At 39.2% G+C, this 18,753-nt stretch overlaps 1 protein-coding gene across 1 annotated transcript in view; it reads left to right on the forward strand.

The window, feature by feature from the left end:
• Window positions 1–18,133: 18,133 nt before the first annotated feature.
• The window catches only part of EPC1 (enhancer of polycomb homolog 1), a 64,891-nt gene continuing 64,271 nt past the window's right edge, over window positions 18,134–18,753 (forward strand). Inside the window, exon 1 of the mRNA XM_066551687.1 lies at window positions 18,134–18,247. The gene's annotated coding sequence lies outside the window, so the exon portion shown is untranslated. The remainder of the gene's footprint in view (window positions 18,248–18,753) is intronic.

Genomic DNA, 18,753 nt, shown 5'->3' on the forward strand with positions numbered 1-18,753 from the left:
CAGCATCTCAGCAATTTCCTTCCCCAATCTCCTGGTCAGAGACCCCCAGGTCTCTTTGTGTAATTTGCTTGCAGAGACCACATTGTCCCAGTGTCTGTGCAGCACCAAGAACAACAAAGCTTTCCATGATGAGTGTGCAGGAGTCCAATTATTGTATTATTTAATATCTAATGATTAGTGACTAGCAAGAGGACAAGCTTAAGATACAACACTATAGTGCAGTAAATTCATTAACTGAAAATTTAAGTAACGCTCCTTGACATGCACATGTCTTTTCTGTTCCAAGTGCTCAGCTCCAGTGAGAGAGAAATCAACTCTGAATAAACAGAAGCCCCATCCCTCTCATAATGTGCACAATGAAACAGAGTAACATTTGCACAATAAATTGGGTAAAGCAAGAGCAAGCAATCATAGCTAATGATTTGAAAATGCAAAAATATGTAATCTTTGCAACTGCATGTTTATTTTATCCATTCACTCTTCATTATAGTGTATCTTTACTAAGATATAAATCATGCAAGCAGGGAAAGAGATTAATGTGATGACTCATTTTAAAAAGGTGGTTGCTGAGCAGCCTGCAAAAACAAGTGGATTAGGTATTCAAATTTCATACTTAATACAACAAGGAGCATAATCCTGGACAGATTACTGGGCCAGGTTATAAACATTGAACTTGGACATATGCTGCATTTAAATACTTATTGTTGTGTGATCAGGTACTTGCAGCTTAGGAAATGCCATAATTAAGTTTGCAATTATAACTTCAATTTCTGCTGTACTTGATATATCATAACATCTCATGGGAAAATTAATGTCATCCTGTACCTGAAACATCTTGACTTTCCACAGTGGGAATCCCTAAACCAATTGCTATTGATAACTTCATTCCAGTTGTTGATGTACATTACACAACTTGCAAACAATGCTTTGGAAAGGGATTATCACTTTCTGATGGCTTTTTCCTCTTTCTTTACAGGGCAGGTCACCTCTGTGAGTACTTTAAAAACATTACTTCATGCATTTTCAAAGACACTTTGTTATGATGGATGAGGTGACAGTGTAATTCTATACATGAGTGTGAAGAGAGCAAAGTCAGTAATGTCAACCTATTCTGAAAGTGAGCTTTGAGCACCTATTCTAAGGTGAGCTTTGATTTTTTTTCCAGTGTTAACATTTTGTGTGTTCTGGGTTCCCACTGACTTCATTTTGACATTTCCAAGCTGGTTAGATATTTGAATTATAAACACAAAAAGCAGACTGACATAAACACAATTTCCAGCACTTTTCCAGCTTTTACTGGAGTAACTGGGCCAGGATCATACAGGAAGACAGGATTTCATTCCTACTGGGGGGCTGGGCAGCTGCCTGAACCCTTTCTTTTTCTGAGGCACGTTTCTGCCTCATTTCCTGCATATTCACTTTACATATTCTGAAAAGAAATCATCTGGGAATATCAGAGACAAGTTCATTCAATGAGGACCAAGTTTCATGCACGTAGGAAGCAGGGATCTTGTAGTTAAAAAGTACAAAGTAACCTCCTGTTTGCAGAAGTTGTCCAAATGAAGCTGGCATGCACAACACTCAGTCCTACAGGAAACTTGCAGCTTTAACATGTCTCAAAAACTGGGCTTTGAGTGCTGGTTTTTATTTTACTTCAATATGAATATAGCTTCTCAAACAGCTAAAGGAAAAAAAGGAGAAGTATAAACATGTACTACTTTCTCTGCCCTGCCTCTCCAGAAATTTCATCATACAGTTATACCCACATAGGGTGTAACAATACTGAACCCTTCAGACTGACAACACAAGGAAACTGCCCAGCAGCTTGTTGCTGTCTTCTACACAGAGAAATCAAGAGAGGTCACTTACCTTTTCAATTATTTCAAAGCTATTTGATGATAGCAGACACACACATTGACTCCAAGAATTATGGATTCATTCTAAAATCCCACAGGGGTTTCTCCTTCTTCCTTTGCCATCCAGCTTCTGGTTTTTCCTGCTAACCACATTCTCTTGGTCTTCTTCAATGTGCAGCTGCCCAGCAGACCTGTGCACCAGTCAGTCTGCATCTGCAAGCTCTCCACTTGGTAGTGCTTGAGCAAGGAAAGCCTGAGACATTACTCACTGTCTCAGTTTTAGCACCACAGTACCTTCCAGGACCACGACAGAAATGCTGGGCATTCTGCTGAGCTCTGGAGTCCTCAGACTAAGCCAGCTCTTTGCTAAGCCAGAAGGGAGGCAGGGATAGACAAACAGCTGTGGGGATCCAGTGACCCCACTTCCTACAAGGCACGGCAGAGTAAGAGTCTGATTAATACATAGGAACATGTAATGGAGAATGCTACATATGCATGCATTATTTCTAAAAAAATATATACCATACACAATTGCCATAAAGAAGTCAAAACAGTAAATTGGATGTCATATAATTAAGAAAAATCTATTGCTCTTTACTGAACACATAGGAATTGTTTTCCCAGACTTACTTGGCCAAAATTTGACCAGTCCTAAAAATAGCAAATTTGTATTACTAATATCAGAGAGGTTCTGCTGCCAAATTCCAAGTCTCTGCTCCAAAATGTGACAATACTAGACCTGATTGTTCTAAAATCTCAGTACCAGGAAAACTGAATGTGAGAAACAATCACTTCACAAGGTGTCCCTATATGATCCTGGAAACTTTAAGCTCCTAAGTGTGACCTCCATCTTGGGAAAGTTATTAACAGAAATTATTACAGATGCAATTTTGAAGATGGATAAATATAGTATACCTGGAGAGAAGTCACCATCATTTCTGTAAGAGAACACTGGAAAAATAAAGTGCAACTGCATGTATATAAAAATGGATTCTAAGTTACCATAATTCTTCTTCCCTCTCCTGAAAAAGATTGATCTTATTGTAGTTGGTTCTACAAAGAGAAATAACTCTTAGTATTAAGTGAATAATGTTAAAATCTATTGGATTACTGAAATAAAAATCAGCACAGGATAATTAGCAAAGAAAACTAAAATTCAGAAGAAAACATCATTGTCCTGCTGTATGCATGGATGGCATGTCCACATCTTGACTACTACATTTACCTCTGGCAGTCCTACCTCAGAGAGAATAAAAATGTAGAAAAGGAGCAGAGAAAGGTGACAGAGATAGAAAAAGGCATTGAATTGCTTCACTTGAGTTAAGAAATTGATTGCAGATTTCTCCAAAATACAACAGAATCCTTCTTATCTGACAGATACAGTAAAACCATGGAATTAGAAGTGATGGCAGAATGTGAGTTAAAAATTATCACTGTTTCTAAAATCAGGGCAGATTAGAAAATCAATCAGCCATTTACAAATTAAGTATACTCAGAAATAATTTCTATTATAGAAACTGAAAATATAAATGGATTTTAGATATGCTTCACAAATTCATGGAGGGTATATCTGTTGGTAAAAAATGAGCATTGGGAACCAGATGCAGGAAGATCTTCCCTCCACCACCTCCTGTGGCAGCTCAGGATGTCCCCACCTTGCAGGGATCCCCCTGCCTGTGGCTGCTCCCCATGTCACTCCCCATGTCACTCCCCAGGGGTCTGCTGTCCTTAGGAGCTGCCTGACATTTCACTTTCCCCCTGGCTGTCCTCACTTTCTCACCTTACTGACCAAGCACACACCAGCCCATGCCAGATAAAGTGAGAGCATTCTCAGATCTGGCCTGGCTGAGATTCCTGTGCCCTTCTCTGGCTGTCTATCAGCTGGGTTTGTATCCCAAAGAAAACTTTTCATGGTACCAGGAAAACTCTGCTTTCCCAACAAGCCAGAACTACTGATTCATGGAGATATCTTGTTCTCCAGTTGTTTAAATTCTAATTTATTATGCTATGTTATCTAAAATCATATTTAGTTGAACCTTTGTCAGAAAACACATTTTACTTCTGAAAGTAATGCAATCAGACTTCTCAATGATTTCTCCAATTCCACAAGTGGGGTGAAGTGCTTATGAGAAAGCATTTTATTCAAACCCTTTGGTAGCTCAGGATATGATCCCAACTAGGCAAACAAACTGTTAATGTGGTGATGGAGCTAAAATAAATACACCACAATATTGATGGTACTTTGTTATAAAAACTGCTGCAAGTAATTAAACCTTTAAATTATTAAAAAAATAGTAGAAGGACAGAGGCCACGTCTCCACTATAGAACTTCTGTGTGCACTTATTTTCTGTAAGAATTTCTTCAGAGAGGGTATCGATATGGTATCTCTCTGTTTGAATGGAATTAGTAGGAGCTGAATGCATTTACATACATGAATATCACTAGGAGTTCACAAAACTCTGATTGTGGCTAGATATTTGAATTATGAACACAAAAAGCAGACTGACATAAACACAGTTTCTTTCTTTGTTAGATATGATTGAAACTGGCCAGCAGGTTCAAAAATGTATCAGAGATGGACTGCAATACATGACAGTAAAAACTGCATTTCCTCATGAAGCCTGCTGCAAAGCCCTGCTGGAAATTTAAGAGGAAATCTGTAGAGAAGGAAGGGAATTCTGGGTCCTACATTAAACAGATGAGTTGAAGTAAAGACAATAAAAAACAACATTAATTGAGTAAAGAGAAAGATCACAGAAGTATTTAAAGCAACTATTCACTCTAAGGAACATCTCAGAGTAGCCTTACTCTGAATGGAAATTGAGTTTTGCTAAAATAAGACATTTCTGAAATTCAACAAAATCAAGTGTCATTGCTCATTTAGCAAACCACATGTGAAATGATGAATTGATGATTTGAAACATTTGTCAGATGCTGTCCAAATATCAGTCAACTTTAGAAGGTCTCTGTAAGCACAGACATAAAAGAAAGCTTAGAAAAGAATAGTCTTCCTTTTACCTGTAGCCATCTAGTAATGATACTTCAATACACTTGTACACCACATTAAACTACTAATTTGACTTTGATCTTCTTGACAAGTTTATCTGAAATTAATGAGATCTTTCATGTTGGTACTGGTCTGCATGACTGTAAAGGAGCTGACAAATTGCTCTTTATTTCTGAATTTTATTGAAGAATCTTCCTCTTAAATTGTATCGTTAGAGAAAAAAGTGTATTCCTGAGAGTTTTACATCCAAGTCTACCAATAAAATCAGTACATCAATGAAAAAATAAGCATAAATGGTGTATTTTAATGTAGAATTGTGCCAATTTGATCTGCAGGCCCTCAATTTTCCTACTTATTCATTGAACTTGTTATGCAAAGAGCTTGAGCTGAAAAATGTATTGACTTAATAAATGGAAATTGTAAACAATTATCATACTGTATAAAATTCATGAAGTACTTTTAGTTTAAATATAATTAATCTTTCATTAATCACATAAATATGCAATTTATGTATTTCTAGGATCTAATACTTTACTTATGCAAAGTACAGTATTACCTACTGCCTAAAATCTTCAAATGTAGCTATACAGAATAAAAGTGTTAATCAACCATCAAGCATTACTGATCTGAAGTGTTAGAAAGGTGGAGCAAAATAGTTTATAAGCAAAGTTACAAGTCAAAAAAGCCCCAATAATAAAACTAAACTAAAATGGTCATGTTTTTTATAATATTTCATCTTACCTGAATTTTCCCAAAAGGATTAGCACTTTTAATATCACTTTTAAGGCTCATGTAAAAGAATATTTCTAACATTTCCAACCCTTTGACTAGTAATATTTCACTACAGAAACAAACTTCTTACTCACATGCTTAATAAAGAATTAGATTCTCCTTACATTTTATATTTTACTCCAGGAGAATTCTTGCTATGAAACTTACATATGTTCAGTCTTTTCTTCCTTCTTTTCCAAGATGTTAAGCTTATTAGTACTGCAGTAACAAAGTCCATTTGATTTTATGCTGGCTCAACAGTCTCCCAACTGCACTTGGTGTGTTGTTTGATAAATGAGGAAACTCAATGAAGTGTGAGTAGGTTTACTCGTGATTGATCAAACGATATCCAGTAAGTAAAAAGAAAAATGTGTTAACAGTGGGGAGAAGGACTTTGGGCTCAGAAAACAAAATGAGACTAAAGCCCAAGTAAACCCATCTAAGCTGTTTTTTTTTCATGGTGACAGAAGCATTTATACCTATCCTGTCTGACAAATGTCTTAAGTCTACCTGAAATAAAGGTCTGTGCTAAAGCTTTATAGAAAAGAACTAAGAAGAGCATGTGGGAGCTCAGCTCTCTCTTGTGTAAAATAATTGACTTCAGCTCAGGGGCGATTTCATAGTGCCTGTGAAGTATTTTGTATGAAAGTATTACCAGTCTTATAAAGTACTTCCAAGCAATATGAACTTAGGTACTAGTTCACTTTAATTCTTTGTAAGATTGAAAAGATATAAATGTTGGTGAAACTACCTGATATTTTTGAGTCCAACTTCATCATCATCATTATTTCTTCATGTCTGAACAAAACCAGCTGCATTTCTCTTTGCATCAATCCATGTTACTTGCTGTCCAGCAGTGGATGCTAGAGCCCTACAGCTGATTCCTCCAGCACTCCTCTCTGCCACACAGAAGTGAACAGTCTGCATGTGGGTGTTCTGGCATTAGCCCAGATACCCCTTGTGGCAAACACACAGGAGGTATTTCACTTTTTAACATTTTATTTTCAAGTCAAATAATTGTAGTATGCACCTGATGCCTTCATCTGCTTCCACATAACTGCACAGCTCTAAATATAAAAGTTTTCTTGGTCATTCATATTTGAACTAATGTTACTATGTGCTGCTAAGTACAGGAGGGTGGACATCAGGGCTCACTTTACAATTTGAGAGGTTGAGAAATCTCCAGTCCAGTTACAACTCAGTGGTCAGTATTTTGGTGCAGGAATTGATTAAGGCAACCACTAGAAACAGGAATAAGAAAGGGAGTTTCAAAGCAGTTACCCATGATCAATATATGTGGTTCACACACATTGCACCAGGCAATATTTGCACAGGACATGGGCTGCAGCAGTCCTAACATCTTCAGTAAATCAACAGTTATGCTGATATATGTCAAAAGAATACATAAATTAACTCAGAAGAGAGTATTTCACCAGTCAATCATGGAATGAAAAGGTGTGGTATATGATTTCATTGCATGCTGAGTCAGAAATAATTTTTTGGGGACTGAAGGGATGCCACTCCTTATGAAATAAGACCATGCTCTAATGCTCCAGCCATTTTCTCCCACTCCACATCCCAGACATCAAACTGTTCTTCAGCAGCTGTAGTTGGTATTGATGCCAAGCCAGTACTGAAATGTGACAAAATGTGGGAATTACCCAAAGCCAGAGTTCTTATGCTTGAGCCATGAGGTCCTTTTGATATGTTTGGCTTCCAAAAAGATTGGAAAATTAGGGTATTTTTAATAGTTTTATCAAGGGAGTTCTGCCATGTGAAACCTATTAATTACACCAGCATACACTGGGGTCAGAAAAAACTGTGTTACAGGTTAGATAAGATATTCAGGGATGGCAGGTTCCTTTGGTTTTTTGGGTTAAGGCAGCATGATATATTCACAGTAAAGTAGATATTATTTACAAAAAATTTTACCAGACAGATACTAAAAAGACTTTGTTGCAAATACAACTCTACTATCTAGAGCCAATCACTGGCAATGTGAAACCACACGTAGAACAGAATAATGACATTAATGTTAGTAGGCAACAAAACAGGTTAAAGTCTATGTAAGGCCATATTTATTGTTTAAAAAGTATCATTTTAACCTTAATGCAAAGGTTACTGAGATATGTTTTGGCAAAGATTCTCCAAATAGATACTTGAGATTTTTTAGTACATTTGTCTAGAGACATGGGATGAATTTTCGCTTATTTTTCCCAGGGCTGCTGATTCAAAGATTCTGAAGCAGAATGAACAGAAGTACAGCATGGTATGAATTTTCAGGGCTATTTTTCAATCTCATTATTTCAATTTTGACTTTTTTGTCTCGATATTTAGAAACTGCTGTTCTTGGGCCCTTCCTTAGATTGCCAACATTATTTTTCACCTTTTGATTTGTGTTGCACAAAAAGTTTTATAAGACTTATACTACTGTTTTCCCTTGCCATAAAACCTTGGAGTCACAAGGAAAATTTTGTCCCTTAGATAGATTCATTTTCCTTCAAGTTTTCATGCAGCTATGAAAAAGCAGCACTTAAAGGAGTTATAAGACAGGCCCAGAGAAAACCTACAGCATATAAAAGAATAGAAGTTCCAAGTGAAAGACACTAAAATTCATTTCTTTCTCAGCTGCTCTCAGAGCAGGACTCAAGCTGAAGGGGGGATATGACTACTAAGGCTCAAGTCAGCCAAAGGAGTGGGTTAAAGTAGCTCCAGGGTTCTTGAGCTGTTCCCTGGAGGTTGTCATTATGCCTTGTTGCCATCTAGGGATCACCAGAGTGCATACCCAGGGGCATGCCCCAGCACATGCAGGGCCTGGAAAAACATGGCTGGATTTTGTGTGTATTAATTTCAAGGATTACACAGACAGCAGTCACATCTGTGATTCTCCCTCCTACTCTTGCATTATATGAAGAAGAAGATGGGACCAAGACTGGCCCAAAAATATGTTGTCAGTTTAGGGAACATAAGTTACCATTCAGGAGTGGTAATCTCTGTACTCAAGAACAAATGAGAATCCTTCAGAGTTCAAATGAAATAGGACACTCGTATTTATTTCCCTCTCTGTAACTCGAAGCTCTGAACATAACATTATGCCACACTTCAGGACTGCTGACCCGCCAAACAGAGTTTTAAAATTCTAGAAGGCTGTAAGTTTTATCTTTTCAACAGAAGAGAAAGACAAAAAAGTACAGGCAGAATGTTGTAAATGGTAAGAAACAGAAAAATCTTATGGGGAAAGCACAGAGGAAATGCAGTGCCTGTGGAGCAGGGAGAAAAAGAGCAGCGAAGGTCATGACAGGAAAAGTAAAATAAAGAGTCATGCAAAAGATGAAAAGAATAGCAAAGCTTCATACAAGAGCATGCAGGGCACACAGGAGCCCTGAGAGGGACTAACACAAAGTGTCTGGCTGGCAACAGAAGGATGTGAGGCACTGTTGGAGAGATAAGGGACATCTTTATTATCTGGAGGAAAAAGTACCATGGAGCCTGGGTATCTCTGGCATGGGAAAAGGTCTGGAAGATTTCTGAGATAAATAAATATGAAACTTGGCTGAGTGAGGACTGGAGAGATGTAATCAGTGCTCTGCATGTGCACTGAGCATATTGAAGCAGGCAAACCTAAAGAAACTTTGCTAGGGTAGAGTCAGGAACAGGATCCCAGTAAAAGTAATCCAGGATTTAAAACAATGGATGAACCAGCTTGAAGAGCAAGTGTGGTCTATGGCAAGGCACAAAGCCAGCAAGTAAAGGAGTCCCTAGTATAAAGCACAGCAATGGAGCATGCCATAAAATCACAGACCAGCCCAGGTCAGAAGGATCATCAAAAGATCATCTGAGAAAGGGAAAAGGAAATGGGAGTCTAGGTCAGATTACCCAGCACCCTGCCCAGTCACATCTTGAAAACCTCCACTGACAAGGACTCTACATCTTAAAAACCACCAGTGATGGAGACTCTACCACACCCCTGGAGAGGCTGATCCAGTGAATGTTTGTTCTCAGTGTAAAAAATTTCTTTCTATCATGATGAAACCTCTCCTGATGCAACTTCTTCCTGAAGCCCCTCTTTTTCTCCATGTGGCTTCTTGTGAATTGAGAACATCCATCCTCCTCTCTTTAAATACTGGAATATTGTGATGAGGTGCCACTCAGCCTTCTCTTCTCCAGGGAGAAAAAAATCAGACTCCTCTTTCCTTGTAGGACAGTCTCTCCAGCTCTCTGATCACCTTTGTGGCCCTCCTTTGAACCTGTTCCAGTCTGTCCTTGTGTTTCTTGAACTGTGGTGACCAGAGCTGGGCACTGTACCCCAGGTGTGGCCCAACAAGCCCTGTGTAGAATGGGATTCTCACATCTCTTCTATCTCTGCCAATACCATCCCTGCAGGTGCAGCCCAGGATTCAGTTTGCTTTTCTTGCTGCAGTGGTGCACTGCTGACTCAGGTCAGGTTAGACAGATCTACCAAGGAGCAGAAATCACAAATTGGGAGTGTGTCATAGCCCAGATGTACACTGAAGCACAGATATTGCCCAGTGTTGGCTTGGGGACCATGTTGAGTAACTGGACACTTCCTTGCTGGTGGGGCTGGCTGGGCCCTCAGGCACTGGAGGACACTGCAGCTGCTCTCTGACAGGTTCTGCCTGGCCAGAGCCAAAGTGCTCAGGTGCATGACTCTCCATGGTCTGTATCTCAGGGTCTCATCTGTCAAAGGTTCATTTCCAGTAAGAACCTACACACTGCAAATGACAAAAATAGGAATGTTTTGAATACAAGAAGTTTCGGTTCTTAATGAACATGTACCGGAATTGGCACCTTCTGCTGACAGTCAGCACCTTGTCGTCTGCTTCCCTTAAAAAAATCCAATCACCAAGAACTAAATACAGCTGCCAATAACTTTATTAATGACTGACACTAATGCAGAAATTTTCAAACTGAACTACTCTTCCAGGTTTCAACAGTTTTCCATCACAACTAATCTGACTCTGTTTTCAGCAAATGCACATTCTTAAAAATACACATTTTGACTCTCAGAAATAAACCAAATATAAGCTAAATAATTTTAGGGAAGCAAAATCAGGAGGAATGTTAATGACTATTTATAAGGTAAAAGCTAAAGTTCTGTTACCACAAAATATATCCCATGCTAGTTTTAAAAATTAAGAGGAAACTGAGATGAAATAAGCAGCTATGAGAATAAAGGAAGTATTTATACACTGTTTAATTTTCCTTTTCCCCATTTGTGGACTGAGACACCTTTTTTAAGCTGGCTTCTGTGGTTAAGGCAAAACAAAAGGCTTTTTTTTAATCTTATACCATACTGTGAAGCACATTTCTATGAGGTTTAATGATCTCTGTTGCAAGGGTAGCTCACCACTTGCAGATGTGCCATTTACAAACCACTGGGAAACATTCACATTAAGATATTTGTGTGGCAGCCTGAGCCTTGGATGCTGTGTATTCTCCATCTTTGCTCAGACCAAGAGGGCTCTGGCAATGCTTCATGGAAATTTACTGTGTAAATAAGATGTTGTGATCCAGCTGGCAGTACCTGTACTAGATCTAGCTTGTAGGATATTTCCTTTTGGTCTGATATTTCTTCTTTGTGGAAATTACAGAGGATTTTTATAGACAGAATAGAAAGGCTCTTCCAGCCCCTTGCTAAGAGATCCTGCTACCACTGGTCCCTGTGAGTGGAAGGAGCAGGGCAAGGAGCACATTCCTTACTGTACATGAGCAGCACAGGAATGGAGGTTATTGCTGCCTCTGCAGCACATTCAGGGAGGGCAAAATCACAGCCAGGGTAAGATGAGATATGGAAAGCTCTACATGAAAAGGCAGCATGGTAACTTCACTAATGTGTACTTTCCCTTGCTTGATTGCATTTCTAACCAACAAGCAAATTAAGTTTGGTCAGCTTAGCCTTCAGAGCATTTTCTAACATTAAGAAAAAGATTAATAATAAACACATTGTTTAAACTTAAAATAGGGAAATTGCCAGTAAATACATACTGTAAGTCAGAATCTCTAGAGGACCAACAAGAATCTTAAAAAGCAAAGAATATTTGATCAGCAAAATTAGGATACAATAAAGAATTTTAAAATAATTAGGTAAAAAATAGGTCACAAGTCTAGTATTTGTCCCTGAGTGGTTTGAAATATTACAGCTGATAATAATAATGCAAAAGAGCAGACCTGTCAAATAGGCAGTTTTATCTTTGAGAATATGATGGATGCTGTAATAATACCAGAGAATGTATTTGAACCACTTTGCTTTCCAACAGCAATTAATAATGGCATGAAAAAAACAGCCACTGTATTCTAATATCTTAAAATGATTAATGCCTTATCATTTGCATCCTGGAATTTCAGATGAGATGACCAATTAATGCCTTGAGCTTGCTGACCAGATTTTATGTTGCCTGATTTTAGCTCCTCAGTAAAAGGTGCACAAACTGAAACCAAATTTTATAAGAAGGCTAAACTTACTTAAACTAGGAGGAGAAATTAAAGCTGTTATGACTGCAGTTCATAGTCTTTCTTGATCTGGAATTGTAAAGGACTTTGATTCAGACATCTCAGACCTACATATCCCCAAATCTGTATGCAAATACAGGCTTTTCTTAAATTCCCCTTGATACCCTCCTTCCAAAGCTCATCAAGCTTTTGCTGACTAAACTGGCTTCCATTCACTATGTCACTAGCATCAGAACATTTCAGAAAAGAAAACTGAATTGTGACAGCGCTGCCTTTGCCACACAGATGGTGCATTTGTTTGCAGCAGCAGTAAAAGTGAACACCAAGGGTGACTCTGAACAGCTCTGAGATGTTTTCAACAGTGGCCCTTTATTCTAAATGACAAATGTGAATTCAGAAAAGGACAGATAAAATCTGCTGAACACATAAACCAGTCAGCAGGCAAGTCAGCGGAACACAGATGGACTGCAGCCATTATTCACCTCATCTGAATCCACGGCGCTGCATCTGGAATTTCCTAGGTACAATAAATCATATGGGAAAATGGTTTCCAATAGTAGCTCATCTAATAAAATCCATGAGACTCCCTTAATTATCAGAAGGTGGAAGTATGAGAAAAGAGCAGAGTGAACCAGTAAAGCAGAAGCACCAATTGCTCATTCCCTTGTTTTGGCACAGCACATCTTAAACAATCCAACAGCAGCAACAGGTCTGTCCTGCAGAATGGGAGCGGTGCTCTCGCAAGGACCACTGCAGGCACAAAAGAGGAGTGAAAGCAAGTGAAAAAGATGTTTTTACAGTTAGTTGTGCTTGCAAACAGAGCACTGAGTAGTTATTCAGGATCAGTTTTAACACATGGATGAGGATCCAGCGCTTGGATTAAAAAAGCACGGAATACCTTTCCACATAAAATTTCAGGATCTGGACCAAAGCTTATATGGCTGTTTCAAATATCAGCACATAACAGGGGCAGTACACAGAACAATACCAATCAAGTAGCTGGCTAAGTTAAAGGAAAGCTTTAACAGTGGGCTTTTCTTTTTTTCTAGATTTTTTCCCTGACTTTATTCTGAAATCACACCCAGTATTTCCCCATCAGCTTCAACCAATTAGACAACTAAAAGAGGAGACGTTTTCAAAATGTATGTGTGCCAACATGGGGTGGCTAAATTTTTTTTTAATAACCATATTGGACTTGTCATATGGACATAGCTTTAATTCTGAAAGGACAGCATCTTTTGAGTCCTATAGCGATTCAACAGAAGATACATTCCAGAAGATACATTCTAAAACTAAGGAAGATTGTTCATTCATAAAAATATGTAGATTATGACCTGACCAGTCTGTGCAGGGGATCTGATTAGGTACTTTAGGACCATCAACAAATATACAACACAAAAAACAGGAAGGGGAGAAAAACTATACTCCAAGATGTGTGGCATACCTTGGCAGCCAACAAGGTTTATTTCTGGTTTTTATTTTCAGAAGACCTACACACATTTTTATAATAAATTGCTTTTCCATTTAAATTGACTTTATTCTTTTTCCACATCTTTTGCCACCAAGCATCATCCTCAAACCATGAGATCTGCCACTGGCAGGACTTGTGATGTGAGAAGAGTGAAAGACACACCAATCTGTGACAACACTGGCTTTTAAATCCTCTTGGTCCAGTCATAAAGCATTTGAAGAGAGAGTCCCAGTACAAGGACATGAAGTCAGCAGTACAAGTTCAGTGTCTGAAGCAAATGAAAACACTGCTTAAGGTAAGAGTGACATGGAAAGGAATCCTTACTGATGCTCACAGTGCTACAGAGTTTGAATGAGAAGAAAGCAGCTGTGAATGAGTTATTGATAAAAGGTAATTTGGATGGGCTTTTTAAGGTGGGCCCAAGTAGAGCAGTCCATGTATCTGTGCAGGGGCAAAAGTTAAATCCTGAGAGCAATGTTAAGTCCTATTGAGAGAAGCAGGGAGATGATACAACTGAAAAGAGACTACTGCAAAGGATACAGATATTAATGGGAGGGTTTGCTGAACAAGGGGTATCTGTAAGGCTGCAGGAAAGCAAATAAAATGTTGCGATATGCATAAAAAATAGAAGGAGTTTCTTTAGTACTGGCAAGTAGAGTCATTGCTGTTGGCATATTGTGCTTATCTCTCATGTGCATGGAATACTGAGCATGAAGATTACTGGTAAACTAGAGAAGTACTAAAATCACATAACATCCCTAACAAAGAGTAACATTTTGTGAGTCTTACATACTCAAACAACACCTGGACTTGGACAGAGAAATGGAAAGAGGAGGTTTAATATGGAACAGAGTGTGTGATTTAAAGTGAATTAAGTAATCACTGTAGCAATTTAGTAAAGATTTTGTGGATTTTTTTACCACTATGCATTTTTAGTCAAGACTGCATGCTTTTTAAAAAATATCTGACCTGGGTCAAGCAAGAATTAAGCTAGGGGAGCCTGTGTCCTCCTTTATAATGCAGTCAGGCACCAATAATCCATTCTTATGCTATAATTTATGAATTTTCCAAATTACAGCAAATACCTTTTTTCATTCTTCAAGAGCAGTTATGCAGCTATGTGAACATTATCTATTGAATAAAAATGCAAACTATTTATGCATTTGGTGATCTTTCAACCAAAAAACATTCAATGCCACTTTTATGAAAGAAAACAAATGAATATTTACATATGAGTTGCAAAAGCCCTTTGATAACCTCCATCTCTTGCTATCTATCTAATGATTTACTGAACACAACTGTTAATTCCCTTCCTAAAGACATCAAGAAAATATTGTCAAAAGGAGATCAGTGTAATTTGTTTATTACAAGTGTAGAGATAGAGAACTACGTGGAAAATATGGCAATAGAGTTAAATCTTTATGGGCAAGATAAAGATCAATGCAAATGAAAGATAAAGAATAATAAAGCAATTATACTGCAAGCAGAATGTAAAAAGTAGTTTCTCTAATTTCAGTAAGGAGCTGTTATTTGAGTGCTATGAGGTTTTAGCCACTTTTTTTTTATGTGTTAGTCTAAATCCTAAAATGTAGCTAGTTTTTTTCTTTGCTCCTTTACAGATATTCTATTTCTCTCTTTTTGAGCAAAATCTCAAGGCAAACATTCACACCAAGCAGTGGACAAAGCAGGAAAAAAAAAAGTGCAGAATGGGTGGTGGTGCTCTTTTCAGTTACTCTGAACTGTAAGAATTCTGGGGTTATTCTTAAAGCCTGACAACATATGGTTCAACTTTTCTTGGAACACTCATCCAGATTTAAAAGAAACAGCCACAACGTGTATTTCAATCCCTATCTCAATTCTTAACATTTAGCACTTGATACACACTGTTTTCAGTTAAAACTGATGATGAGATCCAACATGAGAGAAAATGACCGTGGCTTAAACAGTTACCACACATCAGCTTATCTACAGAACTAGTAACCTTCAAATCTGAAGGAACTGGGACAGTTGCAGTTCAGTTCAGCCTGTAACAAAAGAATCCAGCCAAATTCTTTCACATTTGCCACACCACAATAATTCCACAGACGTTCACCAAGGCTTTGCTTATTTGAGGTTATTTACTGTGTAGTGTTTAACCCCAAGTTGTAGCACAACTAGCCAACAGACTTAAGAGTCTCATAGTAAATGCAAAGTTATCTGAGGTGGTTTGTGCAGAAGAAGTACAAAGAATTAAAAAATACGTGCCTGCTACTACTGCAAATGTGGAAAATAAAGAAAAAATGTAAAAATGTTTAATAACCTATAGCAACATAGTAAAGGGTGTCCTGAGAGGGCTCTGAGCCTACAGACCATACTCCCCCTCCAAAGCATGATTTGCTGTCCTGGCTGTAGCTATGCCCTAAAGCAGAGTCCTTCCTGCCCCACCACCATGCATCTGGCAGACCTGTGCTGGTGTAAGACATTCAGTAACCCATGGGGCACTGCTGGCAGATGAAGGTCTCTCCAAAAACAAGTGATGGAAGAAGCAACTTTCCCAATGTGAAAGGTCAGCTTGGTCCCAGCCTTCCTATGTGCTTACCCACTCCTATTAACAACTTTGAGGGGACCCTTTAGTAATCAGGTGTCCGCACACTAAACACTACCATCAGGAGAAGGACTTAAGAATTCACTAAGTACAATCTAGGAGGAAGGTGCAGACAATCAACACAGAGTCCCCAAACTCATAGTTAAGAAAAACACTTATTTTTTCCTAAAAAACTGTGCTACATCTCTTCAGGCCCATACAACGTGAACTACTGTCTACTTTTTTCCCTAGGGCTTGTTTACTGCTAGCAGGCCTGGTTTATGATTTTTCTACCATGCCTTTTGGATCCTTTCTTTGCCTCCTCTGTCTCAAACATAAGCTTTGTGTCTGTATTTTCAATGCTTTCAATAGCCTACTTCCTCCTTATCTATTTTCTGTCATTATACAAAGATTAATGCCAATTTGATTAGGTTTCTGTAGTTCACCTGCTGCTTTTTCAAACAGCTTTGTGCTTTCTTCCATGCTGTCCCTCTTGCTGGAAGTTTCTTTCAACAGCCACAAAACCTGATTAATTTTCTTCAGCAAATCCCACCTTATGTCTTCTTCACCATGAAGTACACATAGAAACAAGAGTTGGAGTGATGGTGTGTTGCAAACTGTGCCTTCCTCGCTGATCAATACAGTCTCATTGTTTCCCTCATCTGCCCATAGCCATCTGCTGTCTTTTGTCTTATACTTTGGAGTTCTTCAGGCAGGAATTATCTTTTTGCCCTATATTCCTATACAATATAACATTATAATCACAGTTCAGGATTAAGGCTGCTAGATAACACGATGATACAAACAAATTATACCAACGGAAAATTTGCCCCAAGTTCTCTGCAGGTTTTTTTGGGAGGGTTTTTTTTTGGGTTTTTTTTTTGTTTGTTTGTTTGGTTTGGTTTTTTGTTTGTTTTGTTTTGTTTTGTTTTGTTTTAAATCTAAGAAATATGAGGTGGTTCAGGAAAAACATCACCGATTCCACTGTTTTTTTCAATGCCTCTGAAAAAGGTTTAGAATAGCAGTAGGTGAGAATATTAATTCAAGTCTTTTAATATAGGGCTGGATCGGGCTCGGCAGGTCTGACAGCCTGTCTCCATTGTAACTCCTCCTAAAGGCAGGAAAAGGATTCTCACGGGAAATGAATCAGCCCTGCGGAGCCCACGAGGCAGCGTGCAAGAGGAGTTGTGCTACTGCCTGGCAAGATTGGTGGCTCAGATATAGGACCACATAGTGACATTTTTATCATAATCCCTAATAGAAATACGCTATATCTTCCTGTTTATTTTTATTTTAGGGTGAATTTCGCAAAAGTTAAAGGGCTGCAACACTAAACGAGGTCATAATAAGAGAAAATCCAAGATTATTTCCACAGAGATCATGATTCAGGGAGACTGCTGTGAACTACAAATGCAAAATGATAAATATTACAAAGCGTGTATTTATGTGCAAGAGGCCTAAATTTCAGTTTCTGCTGAGAATCCTCATTCCAGGGGCTCCTTGGTGCCTACATGCTCGCTTACGAGACTGTGATATGCGAGGGGGATTATTTTATCTTGCACTGAACGGGGAAGGTGTCAGAATTTGCCCGACGTTTCAGAGCCCAGCTCCAGCAGGCACTACCTGACTCAGCTCACAAACTGGAGCCACAGCATCAAATTTCCCAACCCACTTAATTTGAAAGCCTGCCAAGATAGGTGAAAGACCTTATAAATATGTAAAGCAGGAAGTTCAAATTACACAGTGATGTAAATTCCCAGTGATTGATGCCCTTTTAAAAACAATAAAAATCCTCGAGAAACTACAATGTTGGTGAATGTGCTTCCCTCCCGATGTTGTCTGGCGGTGCCGTGCGGAGTTTGGCTGATGTATTGTACTTTTCGTGCGGATTTTATTTTGGATTTCTACCACTTCCTGGAGGCCAGGGGGAGGCACAGTGGGAGGAACCAAAAAACTCGGTGCCACAGCCATTTTGTTTGTGGGCAGCATGGTAGAATTCTGTCAGTCAGTATAAGGAGGGGTTTTTAAAACAGTATTTATGGAAAAACTATTCCTGCCGTAACGGATGTATCTGTTGAATTTAGTGTTAATTTAGTCCTTTCATAAGGTAGGTATTTATAATTGTAAGTAAATCGAGTATTTGTTGGGATTCAAGGCTGCCCACTTTCCAGGAATCATGGATTTTGTTTCAGGCATGACTGGCTCTTTCGGATGCTGCGAGGCTGCCGGAGCCCGGCGGGGCGGGGGTGCGGGGGTGCCGCGGGGGGAGGCCGAGGGATGCGCCGGGCGGCACAAACTTGCTGCGGGCTTCGGAGTGGGGGCGGGGGCGGGGGGAGGGACGGAGGGAAAACGGCGAAGTCTCGGAATTATTTTGTCCAACTGTCTTTCTTTATTAATTCTCAAGAGGCAGCTGCTCTCTCCGAGGGGAGGATGAGGCGTGGGGTTGCGCGGGGCGAGCCGTAGTTTTGCAGTGTCACCGAAAACCAGCGCTAGACTTTGGTCCTGTGTGCTCCAGAGGCGGGTGTAAAATGGCACACTGCATTTTTCCAGGCGGCGGCGGCGGGGGGAGCGGGGGGCGGGCGGGGGCGCCGCTGCCCGCGTAGCCCATCGAGC

This window comes from Molothrus aeneus, chromosome 1 (assembly GCF_037042795.1).
Source record: "Molothrus aeneus isolate 106 chromosome 1, BPBGC_Maene_1.0, whole genome shotgun sequence".
Lineage (NCBI taxonomy): Eukaryota > Metazoa > Chordata > Aves > Passeriformes > Icteridae > Molothrus > Molothrus aeneus.